The sequence below is a fragment of the Brienomyrus brachyistius genome, chromosome 17 (genome assembly GCF_023856365.1).
Source record: "Brienomyrus brachyistius isolate T26 chromosome 17, BBRACH_0.4, whole genome shotgun sequence".
In the NCBI taxonomy this organism is placed as follows: Eukaryota; Metazoa; Chordata; class Actinopteri; order Osteoglossiformes; family Mormyridae; genus Brienomyrus; species Brienomyrus brachyistius.
Genome location: NC_064549.1, coordinates 11,378,927 through 11,393,166, shown reverse-complemented (window position 1 = coordinate 11,393,166; position 14,240 = coordinate 11,378,927). Strand labels below are relative to the sequence as shown.

The following is a 14,240-nucleotide window of genomic DNA, read 5'->3' as shown; positions in this document are numbered from 1 at the left end:
TCCTCCACAGGAGCATAACAGATTGAGGAGAAAACATGTTTTCTCCCTTGAGAGTGCTAAAAACTGATATGCCCTCTTGCTATACTGAGGGTGACCTTAAAATCAGCAATCCAGACGATGGCATAACTATTATTTCACTGCATATTATTCGGGGTGGGGGGGGGGCTGCCCTCCACTTTTATCGATCAGCACCATTCAACTTGTTATAAAATATTTAACGGCAAGGGGTGAGGATTCATCAGCGATCTCGGCACGCTATTTCTCATCTCCACATGTTTAATTTAAAAGGCCAGTTATGAAATTTGCTGGGAATAAGTATTCCACAATGCTTACGATACCCAATTAACACCAGGAAAGTCTTGGCTGAGAAGTATTGGGGGAAATCTAATTCCTTTTAAAACTATTCCTCTCAGGAAAGAAAGCAATAAGACTCTTTATCTAATACATGCCCAGAATAATTGGGTTATTCCAGACATGCCTGTTGGTGCTCAATAATTAGACTGGTCTCTGATGGGTTCACTGTGGGGTTAGCTGACCTTGAGAGATGCGGTAAGCAGCGCGGTCACGTGACGCCGAGGCACTCAGACAGGTGAGGCAGAAAGGCAATGAAAGTTCAAGAGGCAATCAGGACTTTGCTGAACTGCCCCCCCCCCCCCCCCCCCCCCCATCCCCCCGCACTACCACCACCACTCTAACCCCTGATGCACCGGCGTGAGTAATTTGTCCGATGACACAAACTGCTGACCTTCCGTTAGACCTTGAGGAAAAACGGGTTTTTCACTTCATGACTGTCGCTCCTCATCTGCTCTGACAGCTGAAACAATGCCATGGGAAGAAAGCCCCCCCACATATTCCAGACCCCTGATCTTCAACCGTCCCCCCCTCCTTCTGGGAAGCTTGCCATTCCAGCGATCACACCACTTGAGGGGGAATGCTGTATTTCAGACTGGTTTAAGGCATAAAATCTATTGTAACAAAAGAAGATACCAACCACACCCACCCCCCCCTCAAAATTCCTCTGACTCTGTGCGGCTGTTTGTATCTTTGGACCACTACTGCGAGATTTACCGTCTCCTTATCAAAGTGCAAGCACATTCATCTGGAAGGCAAACAAACTGAGTTCAAATATATACACCCGAGATTCACTAAATCCCATTCCTGTTGAAATATTCCCTGTGACACAGCAGATTGCGAGAGGAACATAAAGCACCGCTTCAGATGAAGAGCAACCATTGGCAAAACTATAGCAGGTGCTGCTTGGTGCATTTTGGTGCCGTTTAGATGGGATCATCAAATTCACAGGAGTCGAGGGAGTCGACTATTAAGAGATGTTTCAGAAGTAGTGTGATAAAGCCCTTGCTTTTCACCATTCTTTCACGATTCCCCATTTGGACCCCAAAAAACCTGCTAAACTATGTCCCACCCAGATTTGAAAAGGGTAATTGATGACCAGAAAAGAGGTTTTACTTCCCTATCCAATTAAATACACACATGTGGTGTCATTGCCCAAGTGGAAAAGGTTGCTGGGAAAAAAAAAAACACTATGACTACAGCAAAAGGCTTTTAAATTCGATTACGTGTTATAGCTTGGAAACAACAGAGTTATTAAAGGGATTGTGTGCTTGGGAAATCCAAGCGTGGCCGTTTGTTAGCACATCCCGTGTTTTCGGTAAAAGAGAAAACATTTTTTTTTTTTTTTTGAAAATGAAGGAAGCTTTGGAGATATTTGTGCGCCGAGGGAAATTTCCTCTTTCACTCTTAACAACGGACTCCTTCCGAATCCAAAGTGGGTCACAAAAGGATTACCGCGTTTCTGACAACGCCGAGACATCACACGCCGCTCTGATCTTGCCCCAGAGTGCTGCAGATTTTTATTGGTCTGCTGACAGCGAGTGACAAAGCCGCGCCAAGCGTGGCGAGCATTCATTTGTGTCCTCTTCCCTTATCATGCACTGATACATTGTCCCTCCATCCAGCCAACCTCTATAAGCGCTTTTGCAGCCCAGGGTTACAATGAGCCTGGAGCCTATCCCAGGATGCACTGGGGCACAAAGAAGGCGACACCCTGGACAGGAAACCAGAGCGTCGCAGGACACATATACACGTGCACACAAAAAAAGGCCAATTCACACAAATGCAAATACAGGTAGGTTGAGCTTCCAATCCCCAGATATGAGAGTAATTAGTATTGGAGCTGGAGCTACACAACAACTTCTAACAAAGCAAGGACCTAATAGGACTTTTCAAGGACCAGAAGTACAGCACAAGAACCTTCAAGGAACGTAAAGAGGGATTAGGTTGGTAGAGGAATTCATGAAGGAGATGGGTCTTGAGGTGTTTCTTGAAGGCTGGTGAAATTGAATTATTGGCCAAAGAGCCCATTTGTTCATCTTGTGGTCTATGTTTTCTGAGAACAATAACATGGCAATGCCTAATCACGTCATTGCTCTTCAGTTTTTGTTCCTGGAGGGGCAGGGCTGGGGGGGGGGGGGGAAGAACAGCGTCTCTGGGCATTTACGTCAGGTCATAAAACAGGTGCCCCGCCTTTCCAAGCCTTCCATTTAGCTCATTAGCATTCTTAATTCCGCAGGCAAATCCAACTGCTTGATTTTCACTCCGGATAAATAGGAAATGAGTCCCGTTCTCCGCGAATTATGCCGCAACGGGCTGAGGGGTGTCCGAACATCCTCGATCGGCTCAGGGACAGGAACCCACCCCCCACGGGCTTTTCTGCATGGCCCTGCAAACACCCCCGTTTGAAGTGTCCCTCGGTCACCACTCGCTTACGCCACACATCTGGACCCCAAAGCAGCAGCAGCAGCCGCATTAAGGTCACGGGGGGGTCAGGCCATGTGTACACCTTGGGTAATCAGCATAAGTGCCACCAGCCTGCTGGGAGATGAAAAGACAGTCCCTGTCCTAAGGTCATAAGGGGTCAGAGATCATTCAGAGGCTAAACACCAAATTACCAGATGAAAGGACGTTGCTGGATTACAGTGCGGACAATCCGCCCCTTGACGCAGTTTGAGCGAAGGGTTATAAGCACTTATGACTCAGCATTTAAATTCTGGGAGCTTATTTTTGCTTCAGCCTCACCAAACACACAACTGCAAACAAACAAATCGAATATAAAGCAAGCCATTAATATATCATCTAATGGTGCTGTTTCACTTCGGCTCAGTTCACTTTAGCATGACGTCGCTATGGTGCTTTGCTGTGGACAAAAAACATAAGAGAGGATATTCTTCACAGGCCGGTGATCGGCTCGTCCGCTTTGTCCTTTCTCGTAAGTTGCAGAGTAAAGGAGCGGCAGCCTCTAGCTGGAGGTGCTGGGGGGCGACGGTGCACGGACAGGAGCAGGGCGTGCGAGGCGGCGAGCCTGCGTCATGGCTACACTGCACCACGCCTGCCCGATCTGGAGCAAGGCCAGCTGAGCCCGGGGGGGTGGGGTGGGGTGGGGGTGCGGGGGGAAGGTTTGTGGACACATGACTGCCAACCACGAGCGACCATTAATGATTGATGCTGCCTTCCGCAGCTGCTGCGTTACGTGGGGGGGGGGCAACAGTTTACTCTGTGTGGTCGGAGTCATCGCCTAGAATGTGAAATGTTTGCTTCAGTCTGTACATTGTGTTGGCCATCAAGTGGCAGATGGCAAGACTGACATTAAAAGACTGGGGAGACCAACACATTTACCTTTGGCGTTTTATTTACTAAATTAGAAATATATGTCTGATATAAAGATATATGAAATAAAGATACATAATTGCTTTAGAAGGCATTAATGACTGAAGTCCACTCACTTGCCACATAATTACGCGTCTTAATCTATGACAGAATTCATTAAGGACGATTTTAATTTAGCAGTTCCTACTGAAAATTCCCAATTAAGCTACAGCTGAAATGCTAAATTCTCCCACTGTGGGAAATGGATTTAATCCCATCAGCATGGCATCTTAATCAACTAAAATCTGTGATCAGTTCCATGTATATCATTGCAGAGGGGATGTTTATTCAAATAGATGGGGAATCCTGTGCTAGATATATTGAAAACTGCGCACTGGAACTCGAGACTCAACACGCTATGAGTTCTCAGTTGGATTTAATTTATTCAGGAAAGGCTTTTATCCAAAGCTGCACACATTTTTGTGTGACCAGGGTCAGACAGTCCCTGGAGCAACTGGAGATTAAGGGCCTCACTCAAGGACCCAACAGTGATGTCACTCTGCAAATCCTGGGATTCAAACCTGCAGCATTCTGATCGCAGGTACAGTATCCTAACCTGCGGAGCTACCACCTCCCTGAAAAAAAAATTCAATAGGGTTTTTCTAACCTTGTAGAGGACATTTGTACATTCAGGAATCAGGAAATATGCAATGGCAAATGCTACATTTACAACCTGTAACCTTGTTTAAATAATCGTAATGAAACCTCGTTTAGGGCCCGCTTTCCATGTCTCATTTATCAAAGTGAGAATAACGCACGGCAGACTGCAGTACTTTCAAAGAGGAATACTTCATTCCTTTTTCAAACACACATTGAACATTAATCTTATCAGACACAACTTTTCCTTTAACTTCTATGTTTAGAGAAACGGTTTCACTCAGAGATAATGCAGTGGAACGTAAATTCAGCGAAGCCGGGCAGTTCTCATGCGTTGGTCAGTAGTGAGAAGTGGATCGCTCGATGTCACAGAATGGTGTACGCAAGATGTCGCACCGCACGATGTGAAGGAGAAGAAGACCCTGTCCTCACATTGACATCCACGCTGAGGCCCGGGGAATAGAGAGCGACCTTTCTGCTCTTTCTCAGAGTGCCCCCCCTACTGAATTTCAAGCAAAGCTTCCACATCGTCCTCTTCATCTTTATCCACTTCATCCAGGGTTAACGTCTCGAGGGGGCCCATGTTCCTCCAACAGAGCCAGTGCATGCCCCCCCCCCCCCCCACAAACACCACCCACCAAGGACACCATCTTCCATCCATCCATCCATTTTCCAAACCGCTTATCCTACTGGGTCGCAGGGGGGTCCGGAGCCTATCCCGGAAGCAATGGGCATGAGGCAGGGAACAACCCAGGATGGGGGGCCAGCCCATCGCAGGGCACACTCACACACCATTCACTCACACATGCACACCTACGGGCAATTTAGCAAGTCCAATTAGCCTCCGCATGTTTTTGGACTGTGGGGGGGAAACCGGAGTACCTGGAGGAAACCCCACGATGACATGGGGAGAACATGCAAACTCTACACACATGTAACCCAGGCGGAGACTCGAACCCGGGTCCCAGAGGTGTGAGGCAACAGTGCTAACCACTGCACCACCATGCTACCCCGGACACCATCTTATTTTATAATATACATTTGTTAATAAATGCATTCAAGATCCCGCAACTTTATTCAGAAAGTACATAATCACAAAAATAAGATGGAATACTAACATCAAACAACCAACCAACAAACAGACTATATACAGAATATACATGGGGTTAAACGGGGAGGGGGTTGGGGGGTTGTAACCCCCCGACCCCTAAATAATCAGAAATGGCCAAATGGGAGGGGCCCTCAACCCAGACAATGCTCAATGTGAAGTTACATGCTTCAATATACAAATAAGCAAAACAGGTTTCCCCTCCTGACTCTTACATAGATGCTGTTTTATTGCTGAAATGCTTCTATTTCGATTTGCCGAGTTTTATCCACAAATGAACTGGCTGAAAATAACTTATAATGGCACTACTGTCGTGAAGGGCTTGAGTCTGAAAGCACAGAAGGTGTGTATGTACGTTGGTACGTGAAACGTTCAGTCCTGCTATATTGACGCATTTTCCATTGTTTCTCTGAATAGAAGGAGGGTTTGCTTACAGCTGAAATTCGCTCACATTTCAGCTTCAAGTGAAGGCGTAATAATACATCTGTCTTGTGCCTTTTTCATTCTTCATTATTTTTTATTTTTTTTTTACATATTTCAGTTTTTTTCCTTTTTTAAATATATTCCTATGACTGGGAGGCTTTGCTGCAGTTGAAATTGTCACTAGCCTATTAAAATCAGATGTAGATAGACGCTAGAACTTCACCAAGCAGGACATACTGATTACTGCAGCATTATTTGAGCTAATTTGCCGAACAAATTAAAATTCAGAATTAATCATTTTCTTAAAAACTGCATGTTTTGTGTTTCTAGCTGTATTTGACTTTATATGTGGCGTTAATAATGTGTTGAATATTGTAATAACGTGTTGAATATGTCAGCAAATTATCATTCATATCGCAAAACAGAGCATGTACACAAACTGAGTCAATATTACCTTAAGAATGCCACCAAATAGATGCAGCAGGCCGAGTAAATTCTGTGTACCTCATAACAGTCGAGTTTTTAGAGTGTTTTTGGAGACCCCCTTGGGGATGAGATTCATCATCACCAAACCAGTGTTTTGCAGTGCAGCTACCCACCATGTTCATTTGAGGGAAGCAAATTACTGTTGTTTTTCGGAGTCTATGCGATGACCTTCACTATTCATTATCATAGAGGCCCCTTTCCCCCGACTGTTTGACAATAAATAATCGAGACCTATCAAAATTCACAGAACACACCCTTTATACTGCTCTTTAAAAGCTTCCTTTTAACTCCTTTGTAAGTGATTTTTAAATTAGTTTAATTATGGGATGTAAAAAAAGAAAAAGAAAAAAAGATAACCACTTATTTCTGAGGCATTTTGTACTCCTGCATGAACTTCTTTGTTTCACCTTTTAATTTGCAACCATAATGAACTGATGTTTATAGCAAACACGAAAATCCCTGCTCTCAACCGAGCGGCTTTCGCCGGCAGACATTTGGTGGCACGCTGCGCCGATCCGGCGGCCCGTGCCGGGGTCTGGCGGCAGGACACCCAGGCCTGTGAGATCAGTGCGCTGCCCCGGTTTACGCGAACAGGAAGGCCTCTGTTCTGAGATGGGGGCCCTTTGAATAAACAGCGGAGGAGAGAGGATGCAGCTGGAGAAGCCTTGAGCTTCCTAAACAAGAGGGACAAAAAAAAAAAAAACTGCGGGAGTGGGGGGTGGAGGGGAGTTACAGCACTTGGGGCCCCTGGAGTGAGGGTCTGGCACCTGGTGAGGCAGCTTTCTGCAGTGACACTCCCCCTGTTGTAGATTTCATTAGGTAAAACCTAAGGGGATCTTAACCTTGCCACAGAAAAACCCAGTAAAGCAGTAATAGTGGAGTATAGTAACGCAAATAATGTTATGTTTCAGCCTTTGTTCACAATGTGATCTGAAAGATATTTTAACTGTGTCCCTCTTCATAAAACGTGAATCCTGAGGATCTCTGGTAAAACCATGGGAAACTCTCTGTAAAAGGATCACGGTGACACAAGAGTACAGAGCGACCTCCGGTCAGGTCAGACGTGCTGAGGACGGGCGAGCGGAACACGCAAAGGCGCCGTCTCTGGTGCGTGCTGGAGCGAGAGGCTTGGCTCGGCCGGAGGAACCCAGAGTCCGCTGGGGCCTCGGCGCCTGGTCCCGACACCCCTCCCCGGTGTGCTGACAAGGCAGCTGGGAGGAAGCCGCTCCATAAAAGGACAGGCTAATGAAAGGTTACCGGAGGTCGACACTTTCGCATACCTCTCTGAGTACAAGGGGATGCCGGGTCACCGTCGGAGGGGCAAAATGTTTCACTCTCTGACTCGGGGGGTGCAAGTGCACAAGGGGTCGCAGGAGAGGTCAAAGTTCAAACCCCTGGGTGTACCTATATCAGGTCAAAAGTCAGGAAAGGTATGCAGGGTCCGGGTGCAGGGGAGAGAATACCGTGCATCCATCCTGCGTGTGTTTTTCGTTAACTGCTGTCCGATAAACTTGTGTACAGTACGCAGCATATTTTCCAGTGGAGGTATTCAAGACTTAGAGAGAATTTTCATCAGATGATTCAATAATTATTAATATTAGCTGCTGAGAACACAAACAGGTATAAATAACCTTGTATAGGTACAGACTTTATAGGTAGGCAGATATCAATACATTTTTTTCCAGACATATTAAGGCTACATTCTCAACTGATGGTGTGAATCTCTCCTTTGTATTATCAAACTGACATCTGTTCCAGTTATTAGCCAAAGGAAATTAACACCGACCAGCTGCCCAATCCACTTCCCCCACAGTGTTTTACCGAGCAGCTGAAACTGTAGGAAGGCACAGCGAAAGATCCTACATCAGCAGATCTGTGCACTTTTCATCGAGCAAATCGGAGCTTCACACTAAATCAGAGCAGCGTGGGCTTTCCCACACCGCGGCAGTCACTTCATCTAAACGGCCCATTTGATTCTGGCTCAGACGTGGCGAGACACGCAGGGCCAACGGAGCATCGTCATACTCGCGTGGCTATTTCATTAGCGAAACTGAGAGCCCGCTCAGGACCGATAACTGAAAAATGCAGCAGCCAATTCAGCTCAAACACTTTTAAATCGGGAAACGTCGCTCGGCACGGGGCAGTTTTAGGTGACGTATGATTGTAGAACCATTATTGGCCAAAAACTAGCAATCTTTTTGATCGCATGTCTATGGTTGATGCCCCTATGTTTGCGCGTGAAGCTTAATTATAACATATTAATGTGTTATCCAGAAGAGATCGCCAAACCTCTGCAACTCTGAGTAAATGAAAAGGGAAGGACAGGCCTTATCTCCTCTGTTAGAAATATAGACATTTTGCTTTTTGAAGAGTTTCTTCTACACAGAACCCATTTACCACGGGCTGCATTTTTGCGTGGAGACCCATCAAACCAGCGCTTGTGATTAACACACGTTAAGAAGAAATGTGTTTAGGACCAAATGAAAAAACCTGGAACATTCCTGGGTGTGTGGCAGTATGATCATTCAGCCTGGGGGCCTCCTGTCAGTAGTGGTCACTAAGCTGTTAATTTAGCCTCCCCCCCCCAGCCCCCCAACACCCATTCGCATTCCGTTTGCAATGCACCAGCAAGCTGGAGGCCGAAAGATTAGCAAACTGCTTCATTACCTTCAGTCACACCGTGGCAAATTTATGATGTGAAATGCAAAAGCCTGTTTAGGCAATTTACAGAGCCTGGGCGAGGGGACATGGAATCAATGGTTTTATGGCTTGGCCGAGTCAACACAGGGTTATGGCTGAGCAGAAATCATCCTGTTTGAAACGTTTTTTTCCCCCTCTCTGACCTCGGTGCCATCTCTCCAGCCACCCATGGCAGCCCTCTGAACAGACTCACATGGCTACTTGGCGCTTCACTGGTGTCTTTTCAGAACTCTCTTTGCCCTCTGCTCAGACAGGTCCACCGACAGACAATCGATTCGTTGGCATTAAGTGACACGTGACTAATAAGCCCATGACAAAGTGGACAATGTTGGTAATGAAGTGTCTGTAACAAACCAAAACCCTCTGCCACATATTCTGCTTATGGTGAGTTCAGGAATCTGCCAGAAATGGGCAAATAAAGAAAAGCAGAGCGCATGGAGAAAGATTAAAAATCTGTTTCAAATGAACGCAGTATATTCACAAGACACTAGGAAGAAACACATAACAGTTGGTAGATTTCTCTACTATGATTTGTGTCACTTGAATGATTGTCACTTGAATGATTTGTAGGTGTCATAGAATTTCACAACCGTTAATTAAGATGCAGCCCCTATAAAGGACAAAAACTACAACGGTGACATCTGGTGGACGGGATGAGAAATGACGACTCAATTCTCATTTGTGATCGGAAGGCTATGGTATTTGTGGCTTTAATATCTCTCCATATATTCTGCTGAACTGGCCCATTACAAGATACGTATGCCGATATACATCTATTAAACATTGCTGGTAAATCTGAGCAAGCTGTTCGTCTCATTAACCCAGGAAACAGGCCTTTAGCATAACAGTCGCATCAATAATAATCATGCACTGAATGCTAACTGCATTACCCCAGAAATCACTGAACACAAAGAACAATAACCAGTTTTTGCCAAAATGTACAGTTATTCCTTAAGAAATACTGATCAATCCAACCACGGCTTTTCCTTTAACCGCTTACAGCATCCTGGAGCCTATCCCAGGAACATGACGACCGAGGCTGGGAACACCCTGGGTGGAATTCCAGACCATCACAGGATACCTGTACGTAACGTGATTCCCCCTACCCGGTCATTCAGGATGTATTATCTATGTAATTAAGGCTTTTCAGTAATTTAAATCCAAATACGGTAATAAGGGGTGGCACTGTGGTTCAGTGGGTGGCACTGTTGTATCGCACTTCCAGGGTGGGGGGGGGGAGTTCAATCCCACTCTGTTTATGATGTATGTTCCCTCCCGCCCCCATGGTGTGGGCTTCCTCTCACAGTCCAGAGGCACATGTTTAGGCTAATCGCAGCACTAAATTGCCCATAGTTCATGATTGTGGGTGGCATTTCGCTCAGGCGTACCAGCGACTTGGATTCCCCTCCAACCCGCTTCAGGATAAAAGCCTGACAGCTAGCTAGCGATCACTACAGTCAGTAAGAAATATGCACACATTACATGGCCAAAAATACACTACCAATCAAAAGTTAATGCACACCACAGGTTTTTACCACTTTCCTATTTATTTCATAGACTGCAGATTTTTTTATTCTTGATTTTAACATGACGATTTTATAACCCCCCCACCCATTTTATAACTCCCACCTGATATTTGATATCAGCTCTGGTTAGTGATACACCAGAATGTCTCCTCGACCAAGATACCGATTCAGGCACTTGCTTAATCGCCAATGCAGCTAATGATGCACTGGAGATTAATAGTCTTTTGTTAACGTTTGTAAATGAAATGGAACAATCCTTTATTTGCCATTTGCACATATAGAAGTACAGGCACCATCGAGTTACTTATTTTCTCAAAGCCCATTTTTCTCCTTTTTAGAACACACACACACACACACAAACACACACGTTTGCATTCATAGCTTTGTGGGAATCGTCCACTCATTTCTATGGGCGTAACCCTAATCCCAACAGTGACAATCTTATCCCTTTCCAACCCTAACCTTAAGCATAACTAACCAAACACAATGCAAGACTTTTGACATTTTTTACGCATATCTGTGTGTGTGTGTGTGTGTGTGTGTGTGTTATACATATATGGTCATACGTTCTTTGCAAAAAATTAATACATAATTACACCATCATGCCCTTTGTTTTCTTTGTATTTATAACTACATAGAAACACAAGAAAATTCAGAGACGTCTCAACGAAAAATCTGTGGGCATCTCCTACATCACTGGGCAAAAAAACTCAGGAGAAATTTAAACTGGACTGCCATCTCACCTGCATACACCATCATCGCGCGCTCAGGCTACTCACAGGTCCTGTTCTAATCTCGATCTCAGATGATTATCTGCTCACAGATGAAGTCTGAAAACAAAGACATACAAATTTTAAGGGAAACTTGTGCTGATATCCGTTATAACATCTATTATGCATAACTATCCACACAATAAGGTGTCTACTTTACCACTCAAAATAGCACTCGCATTTTAAAAAAAATATTGCCCTCAAAGTTGCACAGCATAAGCCACATAATGATCATGGTGTTTGCCCCAATAGAGATCTAGGTTAGATATTTATGGTAAACCAGACCCAGTATACCCAGAGGTACATAAAATTGCTTCAAATCAACACATTCCAGGCTAGCTGAGTCCATCATATTAACATTACATTACATAGAAAAAAAAGAATGTAGATTAATTGTAGAGAAAATTAAACAATTAACCCAGAATCATATTGGCTAACAAAGCTGCAGGTACTTAGCTTGGGAAGCAAGATTACAGTCAGCAAAATATTACAGCCTTGTTCACTGACGATATTTAAAGGTTATTGAGGAAATGATCCAATGTAACATATTTACGTGTGGGAAAAAGTATGTGAATTGCAAGGATTTTGATTTCATTAGACGGAGAATCAGTTACAGTCAATGAGATGACAATCAAATGTGAATGTGGGAGCCTTTGGCAAGTTTATAGCATGTACATTATCTTATAGCACGTACATTATCTTATAGCACATACATTATCTGATCATTATCTGATCTTCACAACGCAGCTTGGTCATGGCTAGATTGAAGGAGATTTCTGAGGACCCCAGAAAAAAAGTTGTTGATGGTCATCAGGTTGGAAAAGGTCACAAAACCATTTCTACGAAACTGAGAAAGACATTATTCTCCAAGAACATTGCAGCCTATCTAAAGTCTGCTAAACACAAGGCATATAACACTATATCTTGCGTCAATAAATCACGGTACAGAATTCTAACAACCCGAACTGCAGAAATAAAAAATGCACAGCAAAATAGCTCAAATTATCCTTAGTCTCTGTAATCGCTTAGTTTTTCCTAGATGCAATTACATTGGTAAGACAGCAAAAGGTACAATAATTTCCCCCCCCCCCCCACCAGTAACCAACTAATGCAACCTGTAGAAGTAACACTACAGAAAGGTTTTTAAGAAAAGTCCTATTTCTTATTAACTTTTTTTCATTTTTAATAAAAGATTATTAAAAATTAACACTGGACGTAAGAGATACACGGGGAGTGTGCTATAGGCGCGTTACTAGTTTTAACTGTATATTAAATAAACATTAATAACGTCTAATATGATACAAGTGGGCGAAACGGGCTATTTCAAAGCAACTTTGAAAATTATATCCATGTTTTCTTGCGAAAAAAAGTCACGAAAAATCGAGGGCGTAGATATACAATTTTATAAATCACATTCGTCTGCATATAAATAACCCGCCTGCTGTTCAACCAAACTAAATATGGGTCAGATGCGTTTTAATCTCTCGGTCTTAATTTCCTTTTCCATGACCTTTCGGTATTTGCGAAGGACGCCCGTTCGACGTTAAAAATACTGCCAACCCCAAACTTTAACCATACCCCCCCTCACCCCCCCCCCCCCCCCCCCACGGCGCGTTTCGGAAACCCGCAGCTTTTGGTCCACTTTCGGCAGCGGAAAGAAACAGAAAAACACGAAGAGTCCCGAACGTGCGGGGCACTTTCTCCCGCAGGAAGTGTCGGGGAAAGTCCCACAGGTCTTTCCCAGGCGATATTTATTTCTTTGGTTTATCAGTTGATTAAAAAGGGTGATACGTAATACAGAAGAGCCCTCCTCCAAACCATGAGAGATTTGGCTACCATGGCATTTTCAATAAACCCATTACTCAGTAAAGCCATACAGGGTTGCCAGATCTCACGCACTTGTCGTGACTCTCACGCTTTCTGACTCTCACGCTCGCACAAGAAATGTTACAGCAAATCTATATTACTCCATTATAAACCTAAAATTAGCTCGAATCAAAAGCGCTGGGGCAGTCTGCAAACCCTACAGACTATTTACAAGGTAATAAAACCATATATCAGCATGTATGAAGAATAAGGGGGAGCTGACCAAAAGAAATAGCAAATAATAACTAATGCAATGTGAAGAAATAATCATAAGTACAAAAGTGGGGGGAAAAATGTTCCGCAGCCGTGGGTCCTCAAGCACCTCTCAGCAACAGTGGCATGTTGCAACACCCTGGCCAGAGCCCTGCGCATTTGATGCGACAACCCACCCACTATCTTCAGCATCTGGAGTTTGACCTACTTCTGTACAAGACACAATAGGGGTCAGTAGCTGTATCTGCCGCCTTCTGGCGCTCATCTGGAGCTTAGGCCTCTGCTTCCTGTCTTGCGTGGGACGTACCAAACAAAGTCGGAGGTCAATGGACCACAGTATGGCAGCCCTGATGAAAGCCAAGCTTCTGGTACCTTATCTAAAGCAGTCGATGGCTACTTAAACGCAAGTCGCGGCTGTAATTTGCCCGGCGATTTCTGACCTCCCTAAATGCTCGCTGCATAAAAGCGAAAAGCTTACTCAGAATGGTGCATGCGCTAATGCAGACCATAAACGTAAGCCGTCGACGCAACAATGCAGCAAGTATTTTCGGAAGACACGCGCAGGGGTTCAGGACTGAATCTTAGCTTTGGCAATCCCTATAATGTGTAACATTGCGTAAAGATCTTCCGTTTCCAAATACCCCTAAACTAACTGGCTCCGTAATCCGACACTTGGTGCAGAATGAGACATTCATGCAATGAACTATTAAACAAATATTATATTACAATGCCTGTAATTCCAAAGGTGGAACTTTCAGATCCGGAAACTGAAAATCCAGGCCAAGATTTTGTTTCAACCAACCGGTTGAGTACTATGTGACTGTTATT

At 44.4% G+C, this 14,240-nt stretch overlaps 1 protein-coding gene across 4 annotated transcripts in view; it reads right to left on the bottom strand.

The window, feature by feature from the left end:
- nrip1a (nuclear receptor interacting protein 1a) overlaps nucleotides 1-14,240 on the bottom strand; it is a 69,602-nt gene extending 55,362 nt beyond the window's left edge. For 2 of the 4 annotated variants that reach the window (XR_007383155.1, XR_007383156.1), the window contains exons 1-2: nucleotides 13,621-14,240; nucleotides 11,307-11,393 (exon numbers count right to left, since the gene is read on the bottom strand). The gene's annotated coding sequence lies outside the window, so the exon portion shown is untranslated. Of the gene's footprint in view, nucleotides 1-11,306; nucleotides 11,394-12,046; nucleotides 12,110-13,620 lie in introns of all 4 variants that reach the window. The other 2 variants (XR_007383157.1, XM_048981350.1) reach the window with 2 other exon arrangements.